This window comes from Quercus robur, chromosome 11 (assembly GCF_932294415.1).
Source record: "Quercus robur chromosome 11, dhQueRobu3.1, whole genome shotgun sequence".
NCBI classification, from domain to species: domain Eukaryota; kingdom Viridiplantae; phylum Streptophyta; class Magnoliopsida; order Fagales; family Fagaceae; genus Quercus; species Quercus robur.
The window spans coordinates 3,122,137-3,139,569 of record NC_065544.1 but is presented as its reverse complement, the minus strand read 5'-3'; the positions used below and the strand labels follow the sequence as shown (position 1 = coordinate 3,139,569).

The 17,433-nt window shown below is 32.3% G+C and overlaps 2 protein-coding genes and 1 long non-coding RNA gene across 3 annotated transcripts in view; 2 read left to right on the top strand and 1 right to left on the bottom strand.

The window, feature by feature from the left end:
* LOC126705707 (uncharacterized) overlaps positions 1 to 583 on the top strand; it is a 48,194-nt gene extending 47,611 nt beyond the window's left edge. The window contains exons 12-13 of the mRNA XM_050404864.1: positions 242 to 303; positions 509 to 583. The gene's annotated coding sequence lies outside the window, so the exon portion shown is untranslated. The remainder of the gene's footprint in view (positions 1 to 241; positions 304 to 508) is intronic.
* Positions 1 to 17,433, top strand: part of LOC126705708 (uncharacterized) — a 56,219-nt gene that overhangs the window by 13,117 nt on the left and 25,669 nt on the right. The gene's annotated exons all lie outside the window — the stretch shown is intronic.
* LOC126705709 (uncharacterized) overlaps positions 1 to 17,433 on the bottom strand; it is a 70,526-nt gene that overhangs the window by 38,958 nt on the left and 14,135 nt on the right. The window lies entirely within an intron of this gene.

The window sequence follows — 17,433 nt, the reverse complement described above, 5'->3', positions numbered from 1 at the left end:
AGATTAAGGGTTTAAGTTGGGAATTTAATTTCTATAATTTCTCCATGTATTTATACTACTCCTTTCTCTACTAGCAAATTTGAGTTAAAGTGTTCTTAGAATCTATGTTAAAACCATGCTGTATCTCATGTTCTCTAAACTTATTTTTGAGTTGGGTATGTTAATTATTACAACATTTAGCTTGGTAATTAGAAAGATATTATGATTTCCTATCCCGATCCCTGTAGATTGGGTCTTTCAGGTGTGGTACATCTTCTCTGTTTGATACTCTCAGTTAGCCACTATATAATGTACTTGTTAGAGGTATTTGCTTCTTCTTTTGCTTCTTTTGTTCTATTCTTATTGTTAAAATTGTTTTGTATCTTTTCTTGGTATGTAATTTAATTAATTTCAAAATGGGAATGGAGCTTTATAACATTCTTGTTTTTCTACCGTTCTCTTTATCAGTTGTTCAATATGTTTCACTTAGTCTTAGTAATGCATTTACGAGTGTGTTTAATTTTCTCAGGACGATTGACTTAATGCCTTGTATTTTGCACCATCTATCTGTATTACGGCAAAATATGCAGCAAATGAATCAAGGCCACTGAAAACTGATGATTATTTCTTGTAAGCATTACTGTTTTTCCTTTTACCTTTAGTTGACTAAGCAAAATTTATTGAAATTTACTGCCATTAATTATCAAGGCCCATGCTTGTCTTGCTAGAAGGTATGCAGACAGGGCAAATGCTTATTGGATTGGCTTTTTCATTAATCGCCCAGCTAGCCTTGAAGCAATATGTTCAAACTCTGCCTTGGTGGTTATGTTGAATCAGAATAGATAGGGAATAGCTATTTCCTCCATTCCTCATTCTCTCTCTCTCTCTATTTCTCTTGCCGAGGACCCAATTTCTGCTTTCTGTTTCTGTTGCTGACATGTATCATGTTATTATTGTTGTTGTTTTAATACCTCTTCTAGCTCATACATAGTAAATCCATTGTGTTAGGTAAAGGTCTATCACACTTATAATATATGATTCTTAGAGATAAAGAGGAAGAAGGTCTCACCTTTATTTACGCTAGAGGATTTATTCTCTGTTTTTTTAATTTTTGATTATTTCAGTTTTTATTTGAATTTGTGCTCAAGTTTGGTTTTTGACTGTTTGCCTGTTTTTGCAGACTGTAATAATTTGAAGCTAAATTGAAATGAAAATTCCAACACCATGGAAGGGATCTCAAGTAAGAGAAGGAAATTAGGACAGCCTGATTCAAAATTTCCTCTACTCAAGGTGACACTTTCACACTTTGTTTCTATGCATTTAATCTAAATACTATTGAAACTCCAAAATATCCTTTAAGGTAGCACATTTTTTTTATTTTTATGTGCTTGTTGCTAACATGTGAAAAATAGTCCTTTCTTTGAAATTTTTTACTGTCACAAGACTCAAAATTACCTGGAGGATTAGATTGGTATTGATAAATTGCAAGATGAAATACTTGTTTCCATTTTGTCTCTCTTACCTATAGAAGAAGTAATAACAACTAGTGTCCTTGCTTGCAGATGGCATTACTTGTTTAGAGCTAGATGATGTGAGCATAGTGAATCTTTTAAATGCTCAACCTCCCACTCCCACTCTCTTTGATTTGTCTCAATTCGTACCTACATACCACCATTTCTTGTTCAAAAGAAGAGATTTGTTGATTGGGTAAATCAAGTACTCAATTTACATAAGGATACACATTTAGATGAATTTTGCCTTCACTTTTCTATGTATGGTGATCATTTTAAAAGTGATATTGATAGTTGGATCAGCTTTGCATTTCAAAAGGGAGTTAAAAGGCTTCATTTGATTTTCACTTGTAATTAGGCTTTAAATAACCGGTCATACACTCTCATGCCTCCAATGCTTCGTAATTACAGACTTGATTTGTTAAGTGAACTTCATCTGTGCTCTATTGAGGTGACTAGAGAAGCTCTCGAATACATTTTATCTGCTTGCTCACTTCTTGAATCCTTATATATATCAAGGTCACATGTGATGAATTGCAAAATTTCCAGCCCATCACTCAAGCTAAAGCACTTGGAGATATTCTCGTGTCTTGGAAAGTCTTGATATTTATGCAGAAAATCTTGTGTCATTTAAATATCTAGGAGCAGTGGAAAAGTTTTCATTCAAGTACACACCCCAGCCTTTTGCAAGGCCACATGCCTGCTATATCATCAAGAGTCTTTTCCAGCCTCCCTATATCTTTTAGCTAGAGACACTTGTATTGGACATATGTAGTTAGTATGTAAATCAATTTTTTGCTCCCCCCCCAGCCCTCTCTTTATTTTTTGAAAGAAAGAACATAGAAACAAAAGAAGAAAGCTTATCAATTTTTGTTGTGATTTAAATTTTTGTTGTGGATTGGATGTTGTTTCTTTTTGGGTAAATTTTACTTTACCACCCACCCAAAGTATTACTGATTTTGCAATGTTACCCTAAAATATTGATGTGTGCAATTCACACCCCATTTTAAGAAATTGTAGCAATGTATCCCTAAATGTGAAAAATGCATAAATTACCCATAACAAAAATAATGAGATGGCAGTGTAGTACACTTGGCATTGCAACTAAAAATAAGAAATTGTTTATTTTCTTAGTTTTGTAATTAAATCTATTGTATTTTTTTTCTTATTTTTTAACATAAATGCCTGATATGGCATATGCCACATGTACCAAACTGCCATGTCACCAAATGTATTAGGCATAGCTTTTGTATATTTTTTCCCTGATTTATGGGGTGCGTGATATAGTTCTTTGAAATTGGGTGTTAATAGAAAAATTGATTATCTGAGAGGGTCGCAAAAGGGGTGTTATTTTTGGTAGGTAAAGTGTATGTTTCCTTCATTACTATTTTACATATTTGTTTTATGCTTATTATAAAGCTTTCCTTTCCCACCAGTTATTTTGAGGTTGGTAGTTGGTCAAGTGTACTATTCTTTTTCACAGTCTAAGTTTTTTTTTTTTTAATCTATTATCTTCATTTACATTTTGAATGTCACTAAACAACAAAGCTACATCTTGTTAACTTCTAACATTATGTTTTGTTTTTTCGGACCTGATGTGCTCATATTAAACATAGCATGGATTGATTAGCTTTATTTATCATGAAGTTTGTGTTACTCATTAATGTTTTTATCTTCATTATAGTTCAATGTTTTGAATCCAAGTCAACCACTGCTGCACAATAATGTAATAAATATTTTACTTTCTTTTCCAGACAAGTCTATAAGAGACTTCTCTCCTATCATAACATTATCATTATTTGAATTTTCCATGTTGTTTACTGAAGGAAAATTCAATTCAAATGGAATGTATCACCTTGAGTAATGTAAGATTAATGTTTGAAGCATTCAATGGTTTAGAATTATGAAACTAGATTAAAATACCCTAATTCTTGAATTAGCTGTGCCTCCCTAACCCATTAGCCAACCTGAACATGTTGTATCATTATTTTGAATCCAAACTGACATGATAATTCTCTGAAACATGATCACAAATTATTGGGTTGGGTTGTAGTGAAGGATTGTTGAGGTCCTTTGGTTTTGCATATATTTCTTGCACCAAAGAATCCACAAACAAGCAACTATTCTGCAGATCTGCATTGATGGGCATCAAACCCTGCTGAGTGTGTCTTGTTTTGTCTTCCAATGCCTGGGGTAGACATTTTCCTATTCCTTACACCTGGATAGGTTTGTACAGATTGTACTTGAAGAGTATATGGATTGATTACTGAAAATCTTGGTTGTGTTTAGGATTGAGACATGGCCTATAAAAAAAATGATGGAGACATGTTGGCATTATCGTTCTTTTTTCTCCATTTCTCTTATCTCTTTTTTTCCTCTACTTCTTAGGGTATTTTTCACAGATAGTGTTAATAGAACTCTAAAAATTTCTGTCCCTTCATCCTTACAAGCCAAAGTCAAATCCTTCCTCATCTTTGGAAACCCTTAAACTTTACATACTTATTCTATTAAATAGGCATAAAAAACTTACCAAACTAAAGCCAATTTTGTGTCGTAAAACTTTCTTCTACAAATGTAAACCCTATATTCACAAATTGTTATAAACCTGAACCTGCCACAAGCATATGTAGGCAAATTCTCCAATTTCTCGTGTCACTGTTAAAGAAGTTAATTAGATTACTTGCATCTAGCTTTCCTAAATTCTGGATTGTGGTTTGTAGAATGTAGAAGAGAGTGGAAACATGGTATGCCACTTGCACTTGCACAGAATGTGGTTCACTGGGTCTAGACCTTTTTGCAGCTCATATAAATTGTTAATTAGAAAGTAAAACCCCCTTAAGGAATAACTTATAATAAACAAGAAGTGTGTAGTTTAAAGTTTGATGATTGAATCCGTGAATAGTTGTTGAATTACAATTTCCATGCTCTTTCTGGATTTGTTTATTCTGTGCTTTGGATGCCCCTCTTTGAATCTTGATCACACCCTGTTTTGTTGGGCTGCATTCAATGGGTTATTGAGGTCTTTTCTTTAAAGGAAAAAAGGACCTTTCTTTTCTTTTTTGGCTTTTAGACTTATGAAATAGGAACTCCACTTTTTTTATATTAAAAGAGGGATTTTGATAGTTTTTGCACTTGGTTGACCCCCTAATGTAATTTTTGTAGATTTATGTGTAAATTTTCTGAAGTTTCCATGCTAAAACTTTGTATCCATGAGCAATATCTCAACTAGTACTTTATTTTTTTTCATTATTATGATATGGAGGGTGAGGTTTTGGGATCAAGACTTATCAGTTTCAACCTATCATTGCATGAGAGTTAGTAAAGCTATATATTTTTATATTAAAATGACAATTTTTGCTCTTGTAAAAGTAGCAATGAATTTGTTTTAATTCTTTTAATGAGTAATAATTAATTTTAGTAGAAGAAGCGCATAAGGGATGCAACCCTTGAACACAAGGCATATACAAGAGGAGAACCCTGAAAAAAAAAAATCTAAAAGTCAAAAAGATCTAAAATCAGCAAGAAATATATATATATATATATATATTTATTTATTTTAAGTAAAATCAGCAAGAAATATGTATATGAAAAGTGAACCGTGGTCATCATCCACAGATATAGTGTCCCTAGAAATAAAGGTTTAAGCTTATCTATAGATATTTCTCTCCCCTGAAAATAAGGCACATCCTTTTCCTATGAATGCATTTCAACTAACTTAGAAGAACTGCCTTCCATACTTCATTGCCATCTTGTTTACTGAACTGTTACTTCCGCCATCGTCTTTGGGATCATCCAATTTAACCCAAAAGAAATGAACTTATGATTTGAATAGATTTAGGCTAGTGTGTAATTAGTGCAAGGACACAGTAAAAGCATAATCTTACATGAAAATTGTGTTCCTAACTTTTTCTTTCAAACTTTTAGGAGAGATTGATTTTTCCCCCTCTTATTATAGAAAAGATGATACCCTATTATGGTTTATTTCTTATTTGCAATTTGCAATTATCTTTTTGCACCACATATTCCACAAGGAAGCTATTATCCTGGGGATCTACCTCAAGGGGCATCAAACCCTACTAAAGGTTGACAATTTTATTTAGTCTTACAATACTTGGGGTAGAACTTTTCTTCCCACTTTGGTGGTTTTTCCTTGGACTGGTGTTGTATTCTCATATAGTATGAGATGAATTGACTTGCGAACAAGGTAGGCCTATTAACTTTCTGTTAGGCTTGTGCTATGATGTATATGTGCTATGATGTATATAGTATACATGCAATAACATCTGGATTGATAATTTGGATTTGGGTCATATTATCGTTGCACACTAACTTGTGAACCCTTGGATTAGCTAGCCCCTCTCTAACCCATAGTTCTTAGAAACCCATCCAGAACCTGTCTTGTATTTTTGAATGTTAGTCGAATAAGACCATATGAACTATTCTCTTTCTTTCTCTCTCTCGCTCTCTAAAAAAAGTTGTGGGATGGGGATAATCTCTATCTACACTTGGTTTCAACCTCTCAATGAAATTGTTATATTCTTATGTCTAAATTTTATGAAGTTGTCATTGCTAACACCTTTTGTCCATATCAAGATATGACTCACACATCAGTTTCCCCTTATTAAAGGGTCACATTTGCTCCGGTAGATGTAACAATGAACTTGTGAATGGAAAACATTTAGGTTAGTGTGTAATTAATGCAAAGGCATAATAAAACTTTAATTTTGCCTGTGAATTGTGTTTACTTGTTTGTAAACTTGTAAGATAAATTGATTTCTTGTTTTTTCTTTTATTTTTTTATGGGAAAAGATGAAACCTTGCTCCTTTGTGTGGGGGGGGGGGGGGGGGGGGCGGCGGGGGTTGGGGTTGGTTTGCATTGCATAATCCAAAAACAAGCTACTATGTTGGGGATATTGAGGACTTCCAAACCTGTTGAGTGCTGATGATTGGGGATTTTTTTTTTCCCACTTTAACGGTTTTACTCTGAATTAGTTGGTTGTGTATCTTTATGTAGAATAACAGGGTATATGACTTGTGAAGAAAATAGGTCTATGATCTCTTTATTTTTTTTGTCTTAGCTTGTATATGTGCAATAACATCTAGGTTGATATTGATAATTTGGATTTGGATAAAGTATTATCGATCTGACATTATGTTAAGGTTGAACATATTCATGGTAATATGAGTTTTGCTTCTACCTGCTTGCTGAAGCTGCTTTTGCTGTACTAAAGAGGGTTCATTAGGAAAGAATAGTGGAAAGCTTTTTTTTTTAGGTTTAAATACTAGTTAAAGCAGTTAATTTCTTGACTTACGTCCATCTTCCCTAGAATCTGGATTATTGTGGGAATGTGATACTTGCAAAGAATGTGGTATGTTGGGATTAGGCCTTTGCAGCTCATTTAAATGGCTCATTTAGTTGGTAAAACCCCTAAAATAAGTTTCAAATTGAAATCCTTACAAATTTATTATGATACTTAGATTATTTAACCCATGCATATTGGTTGGATTACATGTAGAAAGTGCTATAGCGATTTAACTTATTTTTCATGGGACAGCTAGATGGCATATTGCCTAGTTTTAGATTCATAATTTGGGTGATGATACCATTGCTTTTTATATATAATTTTTTAGTTTTGATTGTTTATATTCTCTCTTTGACTTCTTGTCTTTGAACAACCATGTGATGTTAACCTTTTCCTTGTGCAGTTCAAAGACTAAGGCAAGCCTACGAAAGCGAAAATGGAGGTAAAAAAGTCTAAACGTTGACATGAATGCCTCGAGGTGGTTGAATTAATTGGCTTTGTTGGGTGTGGAGTTGATCTGCAGATTGCAGCTTACATACTAAGTCATAACGTGTCACCTGAAAAGATAATTATCAATCCCCGCCATCCATATAGATGGACACCTAAGAATTCTGACAAGCGAGTCTAGAAGTCATGCCAGGCAGCACCTTGAAACAAGTTTACCTCTCGGAACACAATTAGTGGTACTATAAAATTATTATCTTCTGATGATAAGGTGGGGGTGGAGCTTTTAAAATATGCTTGGGTTTTTGACATCTTCAAACAGTGAGGAGAGAATGAGATAACCTCATATTGATTTTGAATTTGAGATGGATCCTGATATGTATCATGTGTATTATGAAGTTAAAAGGTTCAATAGTTATTTACATTTTTTGGTTTTTATTTCTTTGTTTGAATTTGATCCTCCTCCATGCCCCCCCCCCCACCCCCCCCCACCCCCCCCCCCCCCCCCCCCCTTTTGTCCTATTGGAGATTGAAACCTCTCTTCTTTAGGCTCTCTTTTTAATTACCCCAAATCTTGTTGAGCATTATTCTAGTTCGTCTTTCTGTTCAAGGGTTTTAAATTTCAAAGTCTTCTCCCTCTGGCTTTTGTTCCCTTTCTAATTTCTATCCTTCAAATTTGTATCGGCTCCTTTTGAGTCAAATTTATTTTCACCAGTGGTTGTGTTCGTTCCTTCAACCTGGGGTTGAGGAAGATTGGCTTCACAACTTCTTAGGAACTTGCTTTTTTTTTTTTTTTGTGATAATTAATTATTGATGAGAAGATGTTGTGTATTCGGTATATGGCGTTATAAATGATCCAAGCCAATTCAAGTATCAAAAGTATTATGGTTAAATTTAAAAAGAAGAAAACACTATTAGTTCATGAATTTTTTGATTAGTTTATAAAATAGAGTCAAATTTATTAGTTAGGCCTCAGGGGCCATTTAAGACTTAATGAAACAACTTGTAAAGAGAATTTACAAACCCTAAAGTCTAGCTTTGAATTAGATGACTAATTCTAATAATTGGGCTTTAAGGCCAAATTTGTGTAAGTGCAGAGATTCTGGTAGTGCACCATTCTAAAGGCTGTTAGTAGAACCATAATTGGATTGATAAATTGACACCTTTTGCATCAATAGTGAATATTTTTGCAGGCTACATTGCACTAATTTTTATGGTTACTAAATGGGTTTATTAGGATTTTGTTGTTAGAACAAGGAGGACTACCCCCTTTTTTTTTGGATCTGGCAAGGAGGACTACCTTGATGCTGGACCAAAGGGGTTAAGTTTTTCAATACGGTCGACTGGTATTATTTTACAAAGAACAATGTTAACTCTGGACTTTCTCTTATTAAAAGGGTTTGCCCAAAACTTAAATAAAGGACTAGAAATGGTAATATACTAAAAATAAATAAATATTTTTTTTAAAGGTGGACCTGTCCCTCTAGTTGTTGGTTAGCTTAGAAACTTGGAAGACTCTGTTAAATCCTAAAGCTAAACTCGTTCACGGATTCAGCAAAATAAAAGAAAAAAGGTTCAAGTCCTTGTGTTGCATGGATTTAGTTGTGAATTAACAGAATTTAGAATTTTATTGAGAAATAATGAGTTAGATTGAATGCAGGCTATATGCATGGTATTCAGGCAAGGTATCCACTTAGCACAATTTTCATGTCCTTTAAAGCTATTTCGGGTTTAAAGATGAATTTGGGAAAATTGGAATTGGTACCGGTTGGACGGGAGTCGGACATAGAGGCTTGGCGTTTGTATTATTATTTATCGGGGTATAAAACATCTAAGTTACCAATGAATTAGATTGAATATAAGTGGTACATATGGTAATAAGATAACAAGATATACGACTGGCTTTCTTTTCTATTCTTACTTCTAAATTATTCTCTCCGTTAGGTTGTGGCATGTGATAATCTCTACACTTTGGTTTGAACTTTGAACCATAAATGAAATAGTTGTATTCTTACTTCTAAATTTTCTGTATTTGCCATGGCTAATACCTTTGTGTGAGTTGTGTCCCTATCAAAGCATGAGAGTCGTTAGTTTCCACTTACTTAAATGCCACATTTTGTTCAACTAGATGTAGATATAATTTTGTGAGTTAAAAAAATTTAGGCCAGTGTGTATTCATGCAAAGGCGCAATGAAACCGTTTTCTTGCTTGAGAATTATTTTTCCTTACTTGTTTGGGGATCCCCATTGAAATCTTCAGAATTGCTAAATTTTGACAACTTCATTTTGTCTAACAGTGCCTAGGGACTTAAGCCTTCTCACTTTGGTACTCCTAGAATGTAGTGATGTTGTGTTCTTTCTTCTCATATTTATGGTGGAGTTCAGAAATTAAATTCATTGTAAGGTCCACCATGAATGTGAGAAGAAATGGCACAATTTCGTTGAACTATAACCTAATAATTTTCTCCCATTTTGATTCTTTCCTTAATCAAGGGGTTATTTATTTTTATACAAATAATGAGATATATGACTTGTGAAGAAGATAAAACTATGAACAATTTTTTTTTTTTTTTAAATGTTTTGTGTTAGCATGTAATGAATGTATGCAATAACATCTAGGTTGATAATTTGGATATGGAACAAGTACCATTGTTGCAATTTGATATTAACATATTTGGTTTCTTTCCCTTGATATATATATATATATATATATATATATATATTATTCAATAGTTAAGAGGTGAAGAATTTGACTAGATGTCTCTATTAGAAAGACTAAGAAGTGTCAACTAATTAAGTTACAAGCCATGTTAGCTTTTGTGCTTCAAAACATAGGAGCTTTGTTGGGAGTTATATTTGAGAAGACATGATGAATGGTACTTATGCTCGTTTTTCCCTTCTTCTTCTTTTTGTGTGTGTGTGTGTGTGTTCCTTATCCATTTTACTTCTTTTTGGAAAACTTAAATATTAGATTGGGGGAGAGGAAAAAAAACAAAACAAAAAATGAAAGGGAATTACTTTCATTATAATGATGCTCTTTTGTAAAATTATAAGACCATGATTATTTATGTATTTAGAAATGCTAAAAAAAAGAAAGGCAAAAGGCAAAAGGAAAAAAGAAAAAAGAATTTATAGTCTATAAAAAATCTTACAATATCTTCGTATTCTTTTCTAATAACCAAGTAAATAAGAAACCACATCAAGACAAAGATATTTTGAAGAAGTAATCTTCTGTTTTTCTCTTCTTTTATTTTTTAATGTAGATTCTACCGAATCAAATTTAAAAAATTGAGTATATTTTGTTTGTTTGTTTAAAGAAGTATATTGTATTTTCTGTTGTAAGGGGATTTTCGTTATTCTAATGCCAAGTATAAAGATTTTCAATGTTCTTTTTGAAACTAGAAACACAAAAGAATCAGTTTAATTGCTTGATGATAACGATGGGTCTCAAAACGCGGTCGTTTTATGTCGTTAGTTTATTACCTAACTGGAATCAAAACGACACAGTTTTGCTTGTTGTACCTAGTGCTGTTTACCAGTTTGTAACAATTCTAGTGTTTTTCTGTTCTTTACTTGTGTTGTGTCAACTGAATTTTCATGTTGAGGTTCTGTTAATGAAATGAATCTTCTTGCTTTTGCACATCCAATGGGCCTTCCTTTGATATCTTGTTTTAGTCAAATTAAAATGAAAGGGTGATAGATTGTATGGTGTTGCTAATATCTACAGGACAGAATGGTAATTTGATACTTCTGTGAAGATGGTTCTGGTGGAATTTGGCATTCTCTGCAATGCATTAACATCTTTCATTAGATGCTCATTGTGTTATTGCACTTTTGATATTATATGGCCTCTGGGTGTTTCAGTTAAGTAAAAGAGCTAACCTGGTATGTGATATTGTACTTTTAATACAAATAATTTGTACCACTTTTTGCGTTCGATTTAATGCTTTACTAATTATGATTGTGAATGAATGTCTTTTTTTTTCTTTACTTCAATTTTTTTTTATAAGAAAAGTGAAAAGATTACCTAATAGGTTGTAATTAGTGGAATGTAAACTATAATAATTCTAATCTATATATTACTAAAACCTGAAGCGTGACATTTATTGCTGTTGAGCTCCTGTTGCGCCACCTCATCTCCACGTCATTTGCCACATAATTATTATTTATTATTTATTCCTTTTTTTTATTAAAAAAATATATAAATAGATTATTGATTTTACATATTCATCTTTGCCGGTTTTAACATCTATATATATTTCTTCTTTATTTCCAATTTTCCTATAATTTTTTTTACATTCACTTATTTTTTAAATATTTACATTTTCTTCAATCTTTCTTCTTCCCTTACCTTTTCATCTCCCCATTACCCTCTACTTTAATATTGCTATTCATCTTTCCCTTCATTTTTCTTTATTTGTCTCTTCTTATCCCTTCCCTCTCTTTTTTATTCTTTGCATATTTCTCTCACAAAAAAGTTCTCTCTCTCTCTCTTTCTCTCTCTCTCAATGTTTTGGTAGATTTTTATTTTTTATTGCATCTCCACTTTAGGTTGATAAATTTTTGTATTTTTAAGAACTCTAATTTAGGTTGATACGATTTAGTTTTGTGTTTTAAGTTATTATTATCATTATTTTGCTCTTTGATTGTTAAATTTTATTCGATTATATTATAAAAAATTAAAGATAGTAGATAAAAATAAAATAGTATTCCTTTACATAGCATAATTTGGATAATTTAGTGTTTATTGTTATATCTTTTAATTTTTCTTATTTTTTTCTTCTCTTTTATTTCACTCAATATTGAAATTCAACCACATCCTCCTTATCATTAAATTATTTATATTTTATCTCTCTTTTTGTTTTAAAAGATAAAAAATGTAATATTTTACTTAAATTCGAATAATAAAAAAAATTGTGCTCATCAAATTGTACTCATTTTTTTTAACATTTACACTTTCTCCAACTTTTCTCCTTCTCTTTACCTTTTCATCTCCCCAAAAATTCTACCTTGATATCACTCTTCCTCTTTCCTTTTATCTTCCTTTATTTTGTTTCTTTTTATTATCATCCTCTTAATATAAATTTGTAATTCACTCTTCCATTCTTTACATAATTTTCTCTCACAAAAAAGTGGTTATTTCCCACTCTTTCTCCCTCAATTTTTTGGTGGATTTTTATTTTTATTTTTCTTGCATCTCTATTTTAGCTTGATAAAGTTTTGTATTTTTTAGAACTCTATTTTGGTTGATGGGATTTAGTTTTGTGTTTTAAGTTTTTATTTTTATTTTTTTTATGACTTTGATTGTTAAATATTATCATATTGCATTATAAATAATTAAAAATAGTATATAAGAATGTACTATTATTATATTACATAAAATTATTTGGATAAGTTAGTGTTCATTGTCATGTATTTTATTTTTATTTTTTTCTCATATCATTTTATTTAAAATTTAAATTCAGCCACATCGCCCATATATATCATTAAATTATTTATATTTCCACTCCTTTTTTATTTTAAAAATTTTAAAATATAATATTTTGCCTAAATTAAATAAATAAAATTGTCCACATTAAGTGGAGTAATGCTAGGGAAACACTCATTCTCACACCCAATGCATCAAAGGAAGAATGAAATACAAAACAAATCAAGTTAGAAACACTAAATTATAAAAAAAAATAAAAAATAAAAAAAACTAATAATGCATATTTAATGTCATAGAATCATCATCAAATTTTGGAAAATGATAGGTTGCCAATGGAGAGAGAGAGAGAGAGAGAGAGAGATGGTATAGAAAAAAACCAATACAAAGTAATAAATAGTAGATAAAGAAAAAAAATCAAACGTCAATTAGTAATCGTTGATTGGAAAACAAAAAGGTTGTAAGGAGAAGTAAAAATAAAATAGAGATTACCGTGTGGAGAATATTAAGAACTTTACAGTGTAGTAACATAAACTGTTAAATTCACTTAAAAAATTAAATCAACAATCAACAATTAAATACAATCATAGTACTAAATTTAAAATTTAAACTAATCAAACTCTAACTATGGAAACCATATTAATCATAACTTAAAAAGAGATGTTCTTTGATAGTAGTAGAAATTACATAAGAAATAAAGTTAGAAAATTTAAAAATCCATTTTTTGACATTTCATTTAATCTTATTTATAGTATATATATAATTTTCATAAACTATTACTTTTGAAAATCTAATGAACAATGCTACCTCTCATTTATTGTCTTTGTTATACAAATCATCAGTTAGTAAATATATGATGATGGTAAGAAGCGTTACAAATGAGATCACTAAAAAATATATATAAAATTAATTAGCCACTATCATTATGGAGTAGTAGTCTATAATTTAACGCATCTAAAAAAGTGGAATATATAGAGTTTTTTTTAAAGGTATGTGTAAAGATTCACTATATATGTGTGTGTGTATGTATAAAGGTAAAAAAAAAGGTATATTTAAGGTTTTTATTAACTTAAAAACTAATGAAAAACCAATGGTTAATAACTAAAATTATAGTATTAATAAAATATTTAATGAGACCTATTAGGTTCTAAAGACTTAGGATTTTATGTATTTAGAACAATAATATGTATTGTTGGTAAACAATGATCAAAACAATATGTTTAGTTGTGTTTAGACTTGCTCAAAGTTGGTTCATGTATGTAAAGTTGGAATAAGCTGATGCAAATTTATGCTTCTCGGCCTGGTTCGATCGATCGAAGTTTAGGCTTGATCAATCGAAAATCGGGTCAGATGCGTTTTCTGCAGAATTCCAACTCAGCCCTAGTTTTGTTTTAAAACATTTAGGGTTTTCTAATTTGTCCTAGTATAAAAGACAAACTCTAGCCACGTTTTAGAATTGCTCATATTGCTGTTTGTGTAAATCTCTTGTGAGATCTGTGAGGCGCTTTCCTTTACACAAGTTTAGGATTATCAAGAAGGAGATTTCTTCAAGAGCTTAATGATCATTCAGTTGCTGCCATAAGAACTTAAAGAAACACAAGTGGGTGTGCTTGTACTTGTTGGAGAATCCAAGAAAGAAGGAGTTCGTGGTTTCGGAGCTTGCACATGGTCGTGTCAGTAAGTTTCTACTGGTGGGTAGTAATAGGATGTTAGTGGTCTAAGTCCTGTTGAACAACTTCGATTATTTCATACTGGATTCAGGTTTACCTTGAGGATAGCTAGGTTAAATCCTCCTCAGGTTTTTACCGGTTTGGTTTTCTGGGTAATCATATCTTTGTCTTATTTATCTTTCCGCTGCTTTGCATGATATGATTGTTTTGATTGTGATAACCTAGATTTGTTAATTTGGACTAAGTAACAACTTGGCTAATTACCTAGGTTAATCCAATTGTGTTTTTAAGGAGTCTAAAAACTATCAAGACCATCCTAAAAAATTTATCATGAGCAACGCGCGTGTTTGTGATTAGTATTTATAATAATAAGGATAATGATAATTATTAATTATTTATTTATTTTTATTGACATTCATTTTTTATTAAGGTTGACTCTTGACTTGTAGTTACCCATGGCTGGACTTAGTGGATTGTGGATAATCCTATGTTTTTGGAGCTACCGGGAGTAATATATATATATATATATAGAGAGAGAGAGAGAGAGAGAGAGAGAGAGAGAGAGAGAGAGAGAGAGAGAGAGAGAGAGAGAGAGATTTTATTGACTTCATAAGCCACATAAATTCTAAAAACTCAACAATTTTACACCTCACTATTATCTTTATTCATTTATTTAAAAAAAAATTTAATAACAAGATACAAAAAGTTTCTAATAACCCAAAAACTCTTTTCTTCATCTAAACTAAACTATATCAGTACTAGTCTCGTTACACACACTTTACGCTTATGATGAGACTTTTTTTTTTTTTTTTTGTCTAGTGTCATAATTTTCATTTTTTTTAATAAGTTTTTTTTGAAAACATGAATTAGTAGAAAAGTGTCCTATTTTGTAGACATTTTAAGTGAAGTTAGAGATATATTTTTACTGGGTTGTCCTTAAGTTTTTTCCTGTTAAACCTAAGGTCTAAGGGTACTTCTAAACTACATAAACGGCTAGTTCAAAGAGGGGAATTTTCTTATAGATAATATAGATATATTTTCCTAATTTACATTAATTATTATTTTTTATTTGATAGTTGGTGAGTGCCAATTAAACTACAAGTTACTTAGACAATTAAAATTTTAATAATATAAAAGGTAATTACACTCCCCTCTTTTAAGTTTTGAGGAAATGACACTCTACCACAAACTTGTATGAAAAAAACACCCCCCCTCCCCCTAACATCCAATTGACCAAACTTTGTTAAATTAATACTGTATCAAATTTTGTTGCTATTGTTGTTGTAGTAGAAAATTAAAAAAATTAATAAATAAATAAAAATTTATTAACCTATGGGTGGAAGGATGAACCAAGTCATTCACAAGTGACTCTGTACGAAATTTAAGTCCTTCTACCTACGAGTGGAAGGATGAACCAAGTCACTCACGAGTATCTTGGTCGAAATTTAAGTCCTTTTACCTATGGGTGGAAGGACGAACGAAGTCACTCACGAATGCCTTGGTCAAAATTTAAGTCTTCCTACGTTCAGGTGGAAAGACGAACCAAGCCACCAGCAAATGCCTTGGTACGAAATTTAAGTCCTTCTACCTACGGGTGGACGGATTAACCAAGCCACCAGCAAGTGCCTTAGTACAAAATTTAAGTCCTTCTACCTACGGGTGGAAGGACGAACCAAGTCACTCACGAATGTCTTGGTCGAAATTTAAGTCCTGTTACCTACGGGTAGAAGGACAAACCAAGTCACTCACGAGTGCGTTGGTGAAAATTTTAAGTCCTACTACCTACGGGTGAAAGGACCAACTAAGTTGCCCACGAGTGCCCTGGTGAAAACTCGAAGTCTTCCTACCTATAGAAGGATAGACGAGCCATGTCACCCAAAAGGGTCTTTCTACCTACGGGTGGACGGACTAACCAAGCTACCAGCAAGTGCCTTGGTACAAAATTTAAGTCCTTCTACCTATGGATGGAAGGACGAACCAAGTCACTCACGAATGTCTTGGTCAAAATTTAAGTCCTTCTACCTATGGGTGGAAGGACAAACCAAGTCACTCACGAGTGCCTTGGTGAAAATTTTAAGTCCTACTACCTACGGGTGAAAGGACCAACTAAGTTGCCCACGAGTGCCTTGGTGAAAACTCGAAGTCTTCCTACCTATAGGAGAATAGACGAGCCATGTCACCCAAAAGGGTCTTGGTCAAAATTTAAGTCCCCTGTGCCATAAATAATTTTAGGCCAACTTGTCAAAGACTGACAAGTCTCTCAAGATCCAAATCGATTCGTCACCCCACGGGTCCTTCCACTCCGAGATTACGGACCCATAGGGTGAAGCGGGCAACTGAAGAGGAAAAATTATGCATGACGAAGCTATCTGGACGGAGGTGGCATGGACAGACGTGGCATGTATAGACCGAACGACCACGTGGCATTCAACCCATTATTATGTGGTCTCCAAGGAACCTTAAATGGAAAATACTTGCGACACACGATTAGCCCTGATTTGTAGAATCCCAACATGAATAGAATTCTAGAATTTACACGCATTAATGAGTATCTTCCCCATAAGGAAAAGACTTGTTCCGCAAGCAAAAGAGTCTGACCCTACGCGACTATAAAAACTCAAAGACCCTCAAGAAAATGATACGCACAATTTCTCTAAAGCTTATACTCTCTAACATTGTTGAACCTCTCTTCTGACTTAACCTTCAGAGGGTCTTTAACCGGTACCACACCGGTACTCTCTGTAAGGTCTTTTTTTGTGTTGAGCAGGTTTGGTATCGAGCATGTTGGAACCGTATGGCTCACTGGTTATTTTTGGGCATCATCACTTTCTATTTCATAAATGATCATTTATCCCAAAAATTTGATTTTGATTTTCAAAGGAGATAACTCCAAGGGATAACACAATTGGTTAAGAATAAGGGAGTCAATTTTATATCGGAAGCAATACCGGTTTGACAAGCACAACGATATATTTCGATACCAGTCAATACCAGTATACCGTTTTGGATTTACTGCTATTTAAAAAAAATGTTTATATATATTATTTGTATATATTTTAAAGATAAATAAATATTATTTGTATATTTATAACTTTAATTGTT